Source organism: Mesoplodon mirus, assembly GCF_964341445.2.
Source record: "Mesoplodon mirus genome assembly, chromosome: 1".
Lineage (NCBI taxonomy): Eukaryota > Metazoa > Chordata > Mammalia > Artiodactyla > Ziphiidae > Mesoplodon > Mesoplodon mirus.
Genome location: NC_138976.1, coordinates 32785293 through 32797411, shown reverse-complemented (window position 1 = coordinate 32797411; position 12119 = coordinate 32785293).

Here is a 12119-nt window from a genome sequence, read left to right as displayed (position 1 = left end):
AAGAATGGGAGAGGGGAAGGGATAAAAATTGAGGTCAGATGGATGATTTTTCAAGGTCAAGATTTGAGAGGTAGATGTTGGCAGGTCATAAACATGAGTTCCTGGAATGGAAGAGAAGGGTATATAAGTAGGTTAAACAAGCCTTTGGAAGAGGAGATGCTTTTATAGATCTTGAGGGCCTCTGAGATGGCAGCAGGGGCTGGGGGTGGAGAGTAAGGCTGTGAACCAATGCCAACAGTCAGCAAATCTGTGTAGTGAGTATCTACTTCATGCCAGGCACTAGATGCCATGGTGCCCAGTAAACACAGGGGATAAATTTTAATATAGTCAGTGTGAGAGAGAGGTGGGGATAGGAGACATGGTATAGCCTATAGTCTATGCAATGGTATAATTGTGACTCGTGGAGACAGGAGGGTCTTTGAATCACATGGGAATGGAAATTCCTATAAATGGCAGTGGGGAACTAGGAGAATACTAACCACCCGGGTTATGTGGGCTCTGTGTTTTAAGGGTGTGGTGGTAACGATTGTGGACAGCTGAGCAGCCTCTCCTAGAGAAGGCTGCAAAGAAGCAGATCATCAGGGATACCACGTGCCTAGCCATGTGTTAACTGCTTGAATAACGACAGCGCTTGGCCCTGCTCTGAGGGTCCCTGGAACCTTTTTGAGCACCCATCTGTGCTGCCAGACCTTGATGGGTTTACTGTTTCTCTCTGCTCTGTTGGCTAAGCCCTACTCACACAGGGATAATGAAGGTCTCATTTGCCTCTGACAATATGGTGCCTTTCTGCATAATTTACATGTTTTCTCAAAGACTCAGACACTAAGTAATGAACTAACAAATTCTGGTGTAGGGTCTTGCTACTGATACATGGAAATCCAGACTCTGTACCTTTATTCTTCTGTGGTATCTCCCAGCACAAGTCTGAAGCATGGAAAGGTGTCTCTCAGTCCTGGTCTTGGCAGGCACCCATCAAAGAGAGAACTTGGACTTTTCAGGATGACTGGTGCTAGCTTTATGTCACTGTCACCTAAGTGCTAGCTTTATGTCACTGTCACCTCCTGAAACCCAGTAGCAGTCAGCTGATTTATAAATACTTCTCTGAGATTGGATTTTGTTTCCAATTTGTAAGAACATTAATGACCACTTATTGAGCGCTTACATGAGTCAGCCACTGTGCTAAGGATTTACGTGAACCGTTTTTAAAAATCTGCACAGCGACCAATGAAATAGGTCCTTTTCTCACTTTTCTTTTTTCTTTTTAAAGGAGATAACTGAGGCTTAGGGAAAATCCGTGGTCCATGGACACAGCTCCTGATGGAAATGGGATCACACGCAAGCCTGCGCTCTTAGTCACCGCCAGACCTCTTCCATAGGCCTCCTCCCATCCTTTGGCATCAGTGTATTAATAGTGTTTCAGGTCTCACATTTATTCATTTGGCAATCTTTCACAGAGCACGGAATCTGTTCTAGAGCCCATGGGAGGTCATGACCTTAAGGAGTTGAGGATTGCTGGAGCTTAAAATAAGGCAAAGCGTTGAGGTCTCTGATGCTCGGGATGGAGACGGGTCAGCTCACAAAGGACTGTGTTGGCCACATTCAAGAGTTTGGACTTGCAGGTGACGGGGAGACATCTGAGAATTTCAGGTAGTGGAGTGAACATTGTGCAAACAAATACTCACCGCCCATCTCCTGCATGTCAGATATTCAGGAGGGTGATGGTATAGGAAAGAGGGTGAGGCAGATCAGGTGCCTAGAATCTAAGGACCCTCAGAGTAAATGCCTCCTTAAATTTTGTGCCCTACATGCCTGGTGTGCCTCAACCTAGTCCAGGCCCTGGAAGGTGCTATGGGGGACTGAAGGATGAATACAACTTGGATCTCCACCCTTAAAGCATGATGAACTATGGGGAGGAGAGAGGACTGGACAGAGTTACAATTAACCACTCATATAGGGCACTGAATGCAGGAGTGACTTTAGGAGCATCAGACGTCTTCAGTGATTCTTTGGAGAAAATGAGTCCTGATTACGTCCATGTCCTTCCACCACCCTCTCAATTGCACTCCACATCTGACATTCCTAACAGCACTTTGCAAGTCTTCTCAAGTGAGTGGTGGGAGAACTACTTCCATTTGCTTTTTCCTGTTGACTAGGTACCAGCCTCTGGTACACTAGGCCTAGAAATTCTGGAAATTCCTACAATATAGGTTCATCTTGGATCACCAAGATCCAGGATTCAAAGTCAAGTTAGATAAGAGTTCAGCTGCCTGAGATGACAGTAGGATAGCAGAGCAGCCCCTATATTTTTCTAAGTTTTAGAGTTCAAGTTTGGGGATCCTTCAGATCGTCCCATTCTTTCAACTTGGACTCTGTGAGTCCAAAATCTAGTTCATTGCTTTTTAGGAATTACAATCACGTTTGTCCTAAGTAAAGAGCAGCTGTCACTCCAGGCCACTTCTGCCTCCCCATCTTTAACTCCAGTAATTCCTAATGGTTTGGCTTTGGGCTATTAATATGGAGCGGGGATTAAATGGCTAAAGAGCAAAACTACATTAAGTTCCTAGACGAGAGGGCACACTGTTGGCACAAACCAGGAAACCGCTGTGGAGTAAAATGTGAAATACAGTCCATGCAGACCCTGCTCTCTAAAGGCTGAGGCAGAGGGATGGAGACTGTCGTGCCATTATTGGCCCTGAGAAGAGTCAACGGCCAATTCAGTGGGGACGCGGGAGAACCTCGCCCGTGCTGGGACAGCAAATCCACTGGGGCTGGGATTCTCTTAGGGAGAGAGAAGAAGTCTGCTTTCTGTTTTTATTGTCAGCTAGACAACGGGAAGTAGCACAGTTCAGTGGAAGGGGCGTTGGTCTGGGAGATAAGAGACTTCTCAAGTCTGGCTCCTCTCCTTCCATCCCAGGACAGGTAACTTGGCTTCCCTGGATTTTTCTTCACTTCAAAATGACTAGATGACCACTCATATTGCTTCCAGTTCATATATTCCTCATTCTATGAATGCCCAGGAAAAAAGAAAGCATCACCCCATCTGGCTCCCACCTTCCAGAGAATGGCTTGTGGAGCTGTAGCTCTTCGGGGACAGATGGTAGGCAGGTATCTGTTTCCATATTTGGTGTGGTGTAAGAGGAGGAGGGAAAGAAAATAATGATGTCTGAGCCAACTTACCCAGGCAGGCTGGCTCCTCACCCAGCCCCCCAGCCCACTGTTTACTTTGTGTGGTTTGTCATGGGACCCCTCAGCGTCTGGTACCTGACCCACCCTCCCCAATCCAACTGGCTGTTTCCAGAATTATTCCCCAGGGGAGCCTACCTGTTTGAGGACTCTCTGTTTTTGATAATGTTTTCAACTGTTGCTCTCACGGGCTTCAGTCCTAGAGGTCTTCATTGAAGCCAACCAAGCGTGTGACACCTCAAAAGAAATGTTGCCACGTGTAAGATATTTGACACTGAAGATCCTCTCTCTGGGCACAGCTTCTGTCTTTCCACTTCACTCGGAGTCTGTAGTGCAGAGTAATAAAAAGGGCAGGGGCTTTGGGGCACAGTAGAGATGTGGGACCCTGGGCAGTTGCCTACCTCCCAGAGCCTCTGTTTTCTTATTGGTACAGAGATGGTAACAGCACGCACCTGGAGTGTGGATGAGAGATACCCAGGGCTTAGAAAGAACGTATGGATTCCTTCCTTTTCCCCTTGTAGCGGCCACTTAGCTGAGCCCCCAACATCTATTCCACTCTCAATGATAAGTCAGTCATGAGAATTCTCACCTTCTGCTGTGTTTGGCTTAAGCATGGGTAAGTGACCTAATTCTGGCTGATGAGACATGAGAGGAAGTCTGCTGGGAAGGCTTTTGGGAAAGGTTTCCTTTCTCCTAAGAAGAGACCTAAGAAAGAAACAGTTCCCAGTCTCCTCTGGATAAGGTACTCTTTGAAGGTGACCTCTGGAATTCCTGCAGCCATTTTGCTGCCAGCCAGAGGATGATGCCAATATATATCATGAAGGGCAGAGCCCCTGGGTTGTAAGACAGGCAGTCAGAGCCTTCACAGCCCTCGTCTGGTGATGCCCTACCCATGGTCTTTTTGTTAAGCGGGTAACTCACATATTTTCATGTCATTTAAACTAAATTATTTAGGGTTTTCTGTTCCTTTCCTCTGACGGCATCCAAATTGCTAAACCTCTCATTATGGACTTCAACTCTTAATCATCAATCCTTCTCATTCCCATGGTCCATTTCAATTTCCTCCTACCATTCCCCTTGCTTCATAGCCCAGTTGGGCTCCTGAGCCAGCTTTTCCAAGAGTAGGATCCTTCCTGCCAATCCTTATGAATTGACATTTGGCTGTTTCTACCTAAACAAGTCCTGGTGTTGTTTTTTTGCCCCCAGTCTCCAAGGCTGCGAAGTATTGCTGGAGAAAGATAAAATTATGTCTAGTAGCCATATTATAAGCCCATGCTTGCTTTCTTCCTGGGGCCTTAGCTCCTGTTCCAATCAATCTAGATGCCTTGCTCTCTCCACCTCCACACAATTACTCATACCGTTCCTCCCAACTGATATACCCTCTCACTCTCTCTCTCCTAGAGCAATCTTTCCCACCCTTCCAGGCCAATCTCAAATCCTTAAAGTGAGATGCAAATGCAACCTCCTCGGAAGCCCTGTAATGTCATATCTCTCTTCAAATCCAGGTCAATGTCCTAATATAGATATTTGTCTATTTCCTTTATACTCCCTAGTAGGCCCTGGTCTCCTTAGACAAGCTTTGTTTAATATGAAGAGCCACAGAAATCTAAATTAAGAAAGAAACAAAGGATAAAGACCAAAGGCGCAGGTTATAAATCAGCCAGACTCCAGTTTGAAGATGAGCTGTGCCACTTAATAAGTAAGGGAAATAGGGAAAATTATTAAACTCTGTGCCACAATTTTTGTCTGAAGTTGGAACTAATAATACCTACCTAAGGCAATTAGGAACGTTATATGAGATATATGAAAATGCTGGACACATAGTAGGCCCTCAATATTACTTCTTTTCACCACAAAACGGAGAGAGTATGTCCTTATTTTGCTAGCCAAATATGTGTGTGTGTGTGTGTGTGTGTGTGTGAGTACACAAATTCTTCTTCCTTTGATATCAAGTAATCTATAATATTATCAAACTAAATTCATTTAGGCAACATTCAAATAAAAATAAAATGCTTCTATCCCCTTTGCCCCTCATATGTAGATAGACATAAACTCTGTATTCAGTGCACATGTTCTGCTGGCCAGCTCTGTGCTGCATGAAATGATGTATAGACCAACTGAATATGGAACTAGTCTTTTGCCCTAAGATTCCTCATCATGATTCTTTGAACATGTGGGGCACTCGTAGATAATAAATGCTTCTGCATGGTGGATTGCCTCACTCAGATGCTTACATCTTCTTTCCAACAGATAAAAGCAGAGGGAACTATGACATTTTAAGAGTCCTTCTTGTTACTCTACTTGAGTGGTTCTTAAACTTTCACAGGAATAATAATGAGTTAGGGTTTCTATGTGGGCAGATTCCTAGCCTCACCCTTAGAGAGTCGGCTTGGTAAGCATAGGTGTGGCCCCATGTTGGGTTATGAACTGTGGCAGGAAGCTGATTCTCAAAGGAGTGATCACAGTGTGACATTTCAAGCAGGCATGACTAATAACCCAGGCCATTCATTGGATCTCAATAGATGGACATCAGAGTCTTACAAGTAGCATGGGAACCAGGTATCTTATGCCAGAAGGAACATTCCTGGGGCCTGGAAGATTCCAAAGGGAACGGGTTAAAATTAATAAAAGCTTGGCACTGGCCCAAGAATCAGGATAAGTTAAATCTCTAGATCTATTCTGAAGACCAGAACAGTTTGGAGACTATCTAGAGGTAAGATGGGCAGGTAAGCTTGGTGGGAAAGAATGTGATCTCAACCACCAAGGTCTGGAACCATCAGGAATGTGAACTATGGAAACTTGACGGTTTTCTATTTCAAATAAGATAGTTATTTGTTCATTTCCTGTTTGACCTCCCTTATTATTTTGTATAGTTCCTATTGAAAATTTAACCTAGTTTGGGGGAATAGCCCTAGGTTATGTCAGTTACTGGAGAGATGGGAATTGAAGAATGACCACCATTCATTTTGAGTGCTTTTATGGGCCAGGTATTTTATACACATTATTTCTAATTTTCATAAGCATATGGTAAAGTAGATGTTAACAGTCTATGTTTTTTTTGGATGAGGAGTGGAAATTTCAGAGTGATTAAGCAATTTGCCTAGGGCCACACAGCAAAGAAAATGAAACTCACACGCACAGGGGGATGAGCCCTTCTCACCGGAAGTTCTCTTGACACCTCCTCATGCTTGCTCACTGGAGGGCTTTATCCTTCAGTGGCCAGGAACAGACCTCCTAGGACCCACCAATCCAGCCTTGCCAGACACCTGGCAGAGAAAGTGATTTCTGAAGCAGGAGAAAACCCAGGAAGATTGCTCAGTTCACATGCGCCCTGCTTCCCAGCTGGGGATGACAGTTAATCTTGAAAATCAATTCCATGCCTGCTCTCTCCCCAGGGCAGGCCATGGCTCCCTCACTGTTGTGCTGTTAAATAGTACAAGAAGTAGTTGCCAGCATGAAGAGATCAGGGGCAACTGTGTGCTGGGCCTCAGGTCATCCACAGAGCACTTGCTATGGGACTCGTAGGTGGCACCTTCAGCCTCAGGGGCAGACAGAGGATAGGTGGACAAGAAGTGATCCTGACCCCTTCTACCGGAGAATGAGCAGAATCGGCTCCCACAGGCAACCTCAGTCTCTCCAGCAGCCCACGCATGGGTTCCTTTGGCTTTGTGGCAAAGCTGTCCTTCTCTGGATGCTTTCTGGACTGTGGGCCTGGGACTTCCGAGACCTCTCCAAAAGTGGACAAGGCTGACCCGTGGGTGATGGCCCAGCAGGAACTGGGGCGCTCTGGGTGTGGCCGAGTGGCTTCTGACATCTCACATACATGTCTTTTCAAGGCCACAGTTGTACCAAACTGCTCTAAGACGAGTGGCCTGTACCAGATTATGCTAGAACCTTCTCCTAAATTCCAGAAGGCAGGCAGGAGGTATCACTTTTTTGAAAGAATTGGTTCTTACCATCTGAGGCCCAGGAATAGGGTCGTATGAGGACTATTTCCCTGGGTGGCAGAGCAGAGGCTGCAAAAGTGTCTTCACATATGGGTTGGGCAGCAGGGAGTGGCTGATGGAACCCTGGCACCATGCCTCCCCAAGGCCATGCTGAGAAGGATGCCTTCTTTAAGCCTGATTCATCTGGGGGGTCTCAGCCATCCAGGAGGAAAAAACCACACAGTCCTTCCCTTCTAAGAATCCAGAATGGTGGAGGGAGTTGGGAACTGCTCTCAAAGCTAGAAAATTTGGATTTTAGGGTTGAGTGAAGTTTCTGAAGAGAGGCTGCATGTGGTTGATCCCACTTCTGCCATTTCATAAGTGTGTGATCTTGGGCAACTCACTTGATTTCTCTGGGCCTCAGTTTTCTCATCTGAAAAATAGGCATTGATTCATGAATTGAAAACGTTTGTGCTAAGCAGTGAACAAGTACTGTTCTAGAGATAGATGGGGTCTTAGGGGCTGATGATAACTCCGGGGCCCAATACAACAGTGAAGGAAGCAGATGGCTAATAAAGAATTATACGAGAAAATTTTATATAGTGATGAGTACTATAAAGAAAAACAAACAGTATAATGTGATGACTAAGGGGGCTACTTCAGATTGGGGTGAGTTAGGGATGACCTCTCTGAAAAGGTGACATTTGAATGAGATCAGAATGACAAGAATGAACCAGCTATGCCAAGACCTGAAGTTCAGCAGTGAGAGAGCAGGAGCGCTTCAGGTGGATGGGACACCCTGGGCAAAGCCCAGGGGTAGGTACTCAGGGACCTGGAGGTCTGAAAGGTGCCCAGTGTGGCTGAGAGTAGCAAGAGGTGAGGAAGGTGGTAGAGGAGGTCAGAAAGCCAGCAGGGCCCAGATCTTCTTGAGTCTCACAGGCCAAGGTAAGGAACTTATATTTCATTACTGTGGGATGGAAAGCCAGAGGGTTATAAGCAGAGGAATGGCATGGCCTCTCTGGCAACAGCAATATCTCTCTGGCAGCTGGTGGAGAATAAATCTGTGGGTAGGGCAAGAGTAGAAGCAGGGAGCTCAGTTTGTGGCTGTTGCAGTAGTCTGGGTAATCAATCACAGTGGTTTGGGCTATGGTGGAGATAAAGAGATGTCAGATTCTGATTATTTGGTGAGTAGGGCTGACAGAACTTGATGAGGGAGCAGCTGAGAGAGTGTGGGAGAGAAAATCCAGGATGGCATCTGGTTTTAGGAACTGCCTCATAGTCGTCTGATGAGGACTGACCTAAATAATGGATGAATAGCACTTAGCACAGTGCCAGGCACTTAGTAAAGGGTCAGTGCATTTTCATCATCTTCATTATTCCTGGTCCTGGCTCTGTGACTGACGATCAGTTGAACTCTGGATCAGTGCCTCTCTGGTCCTCAGGTTCTGTATCTATAAAATACGGCAGGCTACATGTTCGTTCATCCACTCCACAGATATTTACTGGACGTCTGGGATGCACCAGGCTTTATGCCGAGAACCAGCGATACAGGGTGAAGAAGACCAAACAGAATCTGCCTTGTAGAGCTTACAGTAGGGTGGTGAAGACACTACTGCACAGGAGCTGACAGTCCTTGGGAGGGTCAAGAAGGAGCTGATGGCAGGCAGCGTTGTTCAGGTATGTGTCCAGGGAAGCCTTCCTGTACAGAGTGACATTTAAACGGAGGTCACAAGGATGAGTAGGAGTTGGCAAGGTGGGGGATGGGAATGGGCAGGGTGAGCAGGGAAAGGAGGTATCAGGGGAAGCAACATGACTGAAGAGCTTGAGGCATGAAAGAGCATGACCCTTCCAATGCCAAAATTCTGTTTCCGAGGGTAGCACTGCCTAAACATCTCATCTCATGTTTGAAAGACTGTGGAAAGGGGGGTGGTGCCAGGACTCATCAGATGCAGGTGGGGGAGTTTTCAAATTATCTGCGCCGACCGATGGTTAGTTTACATTTTTATAAAAGTTAGCTACCGATGGTAAATGCTTCATGGTCCTTTTGGGAGGATCTGACCCCTGGTTGTGTGTTGGTTAACTCCTCTGCTAAGGTAGTTTGTCAGTGGCTCTTAAATGTGGCTTCATATCAGCATTACTAGGAGAAACTTCAGAGAAAGTGCTATTTCCAGGCCCCGCCCCCTAATTCTGATTCATAGGCTATTCCTGATATATGTCTAGGGTTGGATATGGCTAATGGTGGGAATATGTTCCATTGGTTCATGTTTTGAATTCCGTCCCTGTATGCAGCTGGACCACCAAAACCTACTGGACCATATTATTCTTGATAGTGATATCAGCTTCCTAATGATCAAGAGGTTTAGAGTTATGTTTGAATATCTTGCCCTCAGTCTTTATTGAGGGCAGATACAAGGCACAGTCATCTTAAAAACATTTCTGCATTTGCTGTAGAACTATTTTGAAGCTATCACAGTATTCACTATAATACCTTTCTTTCAGGATTTGTTTTAAGAATTGGTACACTTTCTCCTTCCAGATAGTGAGAACTAAGTAATCCAACATACTTACCTTTTTGCCTTGGCTGCCAGGAAGCTCAGAGTCAAATCTGAAATCCATCTACAGTAACTATACCAAACTGCACAGATAGCATACCCATCTCTCACAGTTTTAATTTCACACTTCTAGTTTAATACTGTTGTCAAGGATATGTGAAGAGTCGACTGTTTCTAAGTCTGAATGAAGGTTCTTCAAAAGCACAAACCTGCACATTTTGCTGGAGTCCATGGAAGAATGACAGTCAAAGACCATAGACAGCACTGTTGTTATGGGGATGGTAGACACTCTGAAACCAACCACCGAGTGCTTGGGAATGGAAGCATATGTCGGAATCAACTGGATCAAAGGCAAAAGCATTCTTTCTCACAATCCCATCAAGAAAGGAGATGGAGTATCCTTCATCTGAGACAGAATTTGTCTCATGAATGTTCCCGCAAAAAACAGCAAGAAACACGTGTACAGTGTGCAAGCCCCTTCCCTCTCCCCCTGAAGCCAGTATTACTAGAAGCCCTTTTACCGAGGGAAAAACTGAGACTCAGAGTGATCCAGTGCTGCAGATCCAGGATATAGCAGACCTGGGATGCTAGTCTGTCTTTTGGTGACAAGTCCCAGTTATTTCTCTGTCCCCTGTACATGAGCCTGACTACACTGGGTCTGCCTCTGCCGGGGCCTCATCAACAGTGGTTTTCTCCTTCCCCCTGGGGACTCCACCAGGCCCCCTCTGTTGGCCTCTCTGATTCTTCTCACTCTCAAACAAGCAGGCTTCTCACCATATCATTTCAACGCTATGCTATGCTTCCCTCTCTCTGCTCCTCAATCCTTTGGATCGACAGTCCAATTTAGGCCTGATTATTCCAAGTCTTACCTGTCTCTTTGGTGTATTCCTCTAAATCTTCCTCTCTCGTGCCTCCCCACTTTCCTGCCTCACCTCAACCGCATTCTAAGCTTCACGTCCAGTCACTGTAGGGGCGAGGTGCCCACCCACACAAACCACGGGGCCCATGTGGGAGCTGCTCTTCTTCTGCTCGTTGCTGGGGCCCAGAACGATTCTTAGAAGTATTAATCCACTGGGCTCTCAGCTTGTACAGGGGATTTTCTCTCTTTCTCTCTCTTGCCCTTTCAATGTATTATTTTTAATTTAATTCATACACTTCCATATTCCGTGAATAACTGAAGGGGGCTCAGGTTTATTTATTTATTTTGCATTGAAATAGATGATTTATTATTGATCTTTATATTTTAACAAAATTGAGTTTTTTTGATCATTTGTGTTTTAGCCTTACAGACTAGGCATATGTCTCAGTCGGCTGGGACTGCTATAACAAATTACTGTAGCCTGGGTGGCTTAAACAGCAAACATTTATTTCTCACGGTTCTGGAGGCTGGCAAGTCCAAGATCAAGGTGCTGGCACATTTGGTTCTTCATGAGGGACCTCTTCCTGGCTTGTAGATGGCCATCTTCTCATTATGCCCTTACATGGCAGAGAGCAGAAAGAGAAGCAAGCATTCTTGTGTCTCTTCTTACAAGGGTGCTAATTCCATAAGGGGGCTCAGGTTTAGAGATGTTTCCTCCTGAAGCTGAAGCTGACAGTTTGCCCCAGGACAGTACCTTTCTAGGGGAGCTGAGAGCCAGTCCAACGTGAAAGACCCTCGGACCCCCTGTACCAGTGTGCTCCTTCTGCCTGGATACACCACGCCCTCTGTTCCAATGATGCTGTCAGCAAATATATCCTTTTTTGAGATTATACCCCTATTATGGGTTATTTATATAGGGTAGACCAAAGTGTCCATAGTGCTTGTCCATAAGGTGAGCACCTTCTTACTTCTGACTACTCTTTTCTTAAAAGTTACCTCCTGTTTCCTGGATTTGAGCCAATCTGCCATCCACTTTTAATACTTCTGTACCTTTAAACTGATATCCACTTTGTTAGGTGGCACTGGTCTCTATTCCTTCCCTGGGTATAGCGTGGTCACTGTCTCGCTTATCAATTCTAACCTACCAGGTTACCAAGACAGGTGGACATGTTGTCTCTTACACACACACACATGGAGCTCTCTCAAAGCCTCGTAGTCCCTGATTTGGGTGGGGTCCCATGGGCTCTTCTTGCCTTAATAAAGAAAGAAGTTGAGACTTTTTTTTGCTCTGGAGACTTCAGTGTCTAAGAAGTCTATGGTTTCCTTGGTCCACTAGGACTTCTTTCTTGCACCAAAGAAACTGAAATGGAACTTGAATTCCCTTCCTCCCATTATTCGAGTACTGCTCTCCAAACCTTTCAGCTACAGAAATTGCCTCCAAAGAGTTCCTGTTTTTTCCTTTGCATTTAGATTTACCTCTTTGAAGCCATGTCCTTCTCAACCATCTTTTGTCCTGACTGCCTTATTGTTCAGTTCTGTAGAGAATCTTTTTCAGGACATATTACATAGTCCCTCGTGGTTCTCTGCACCCATCCCCTT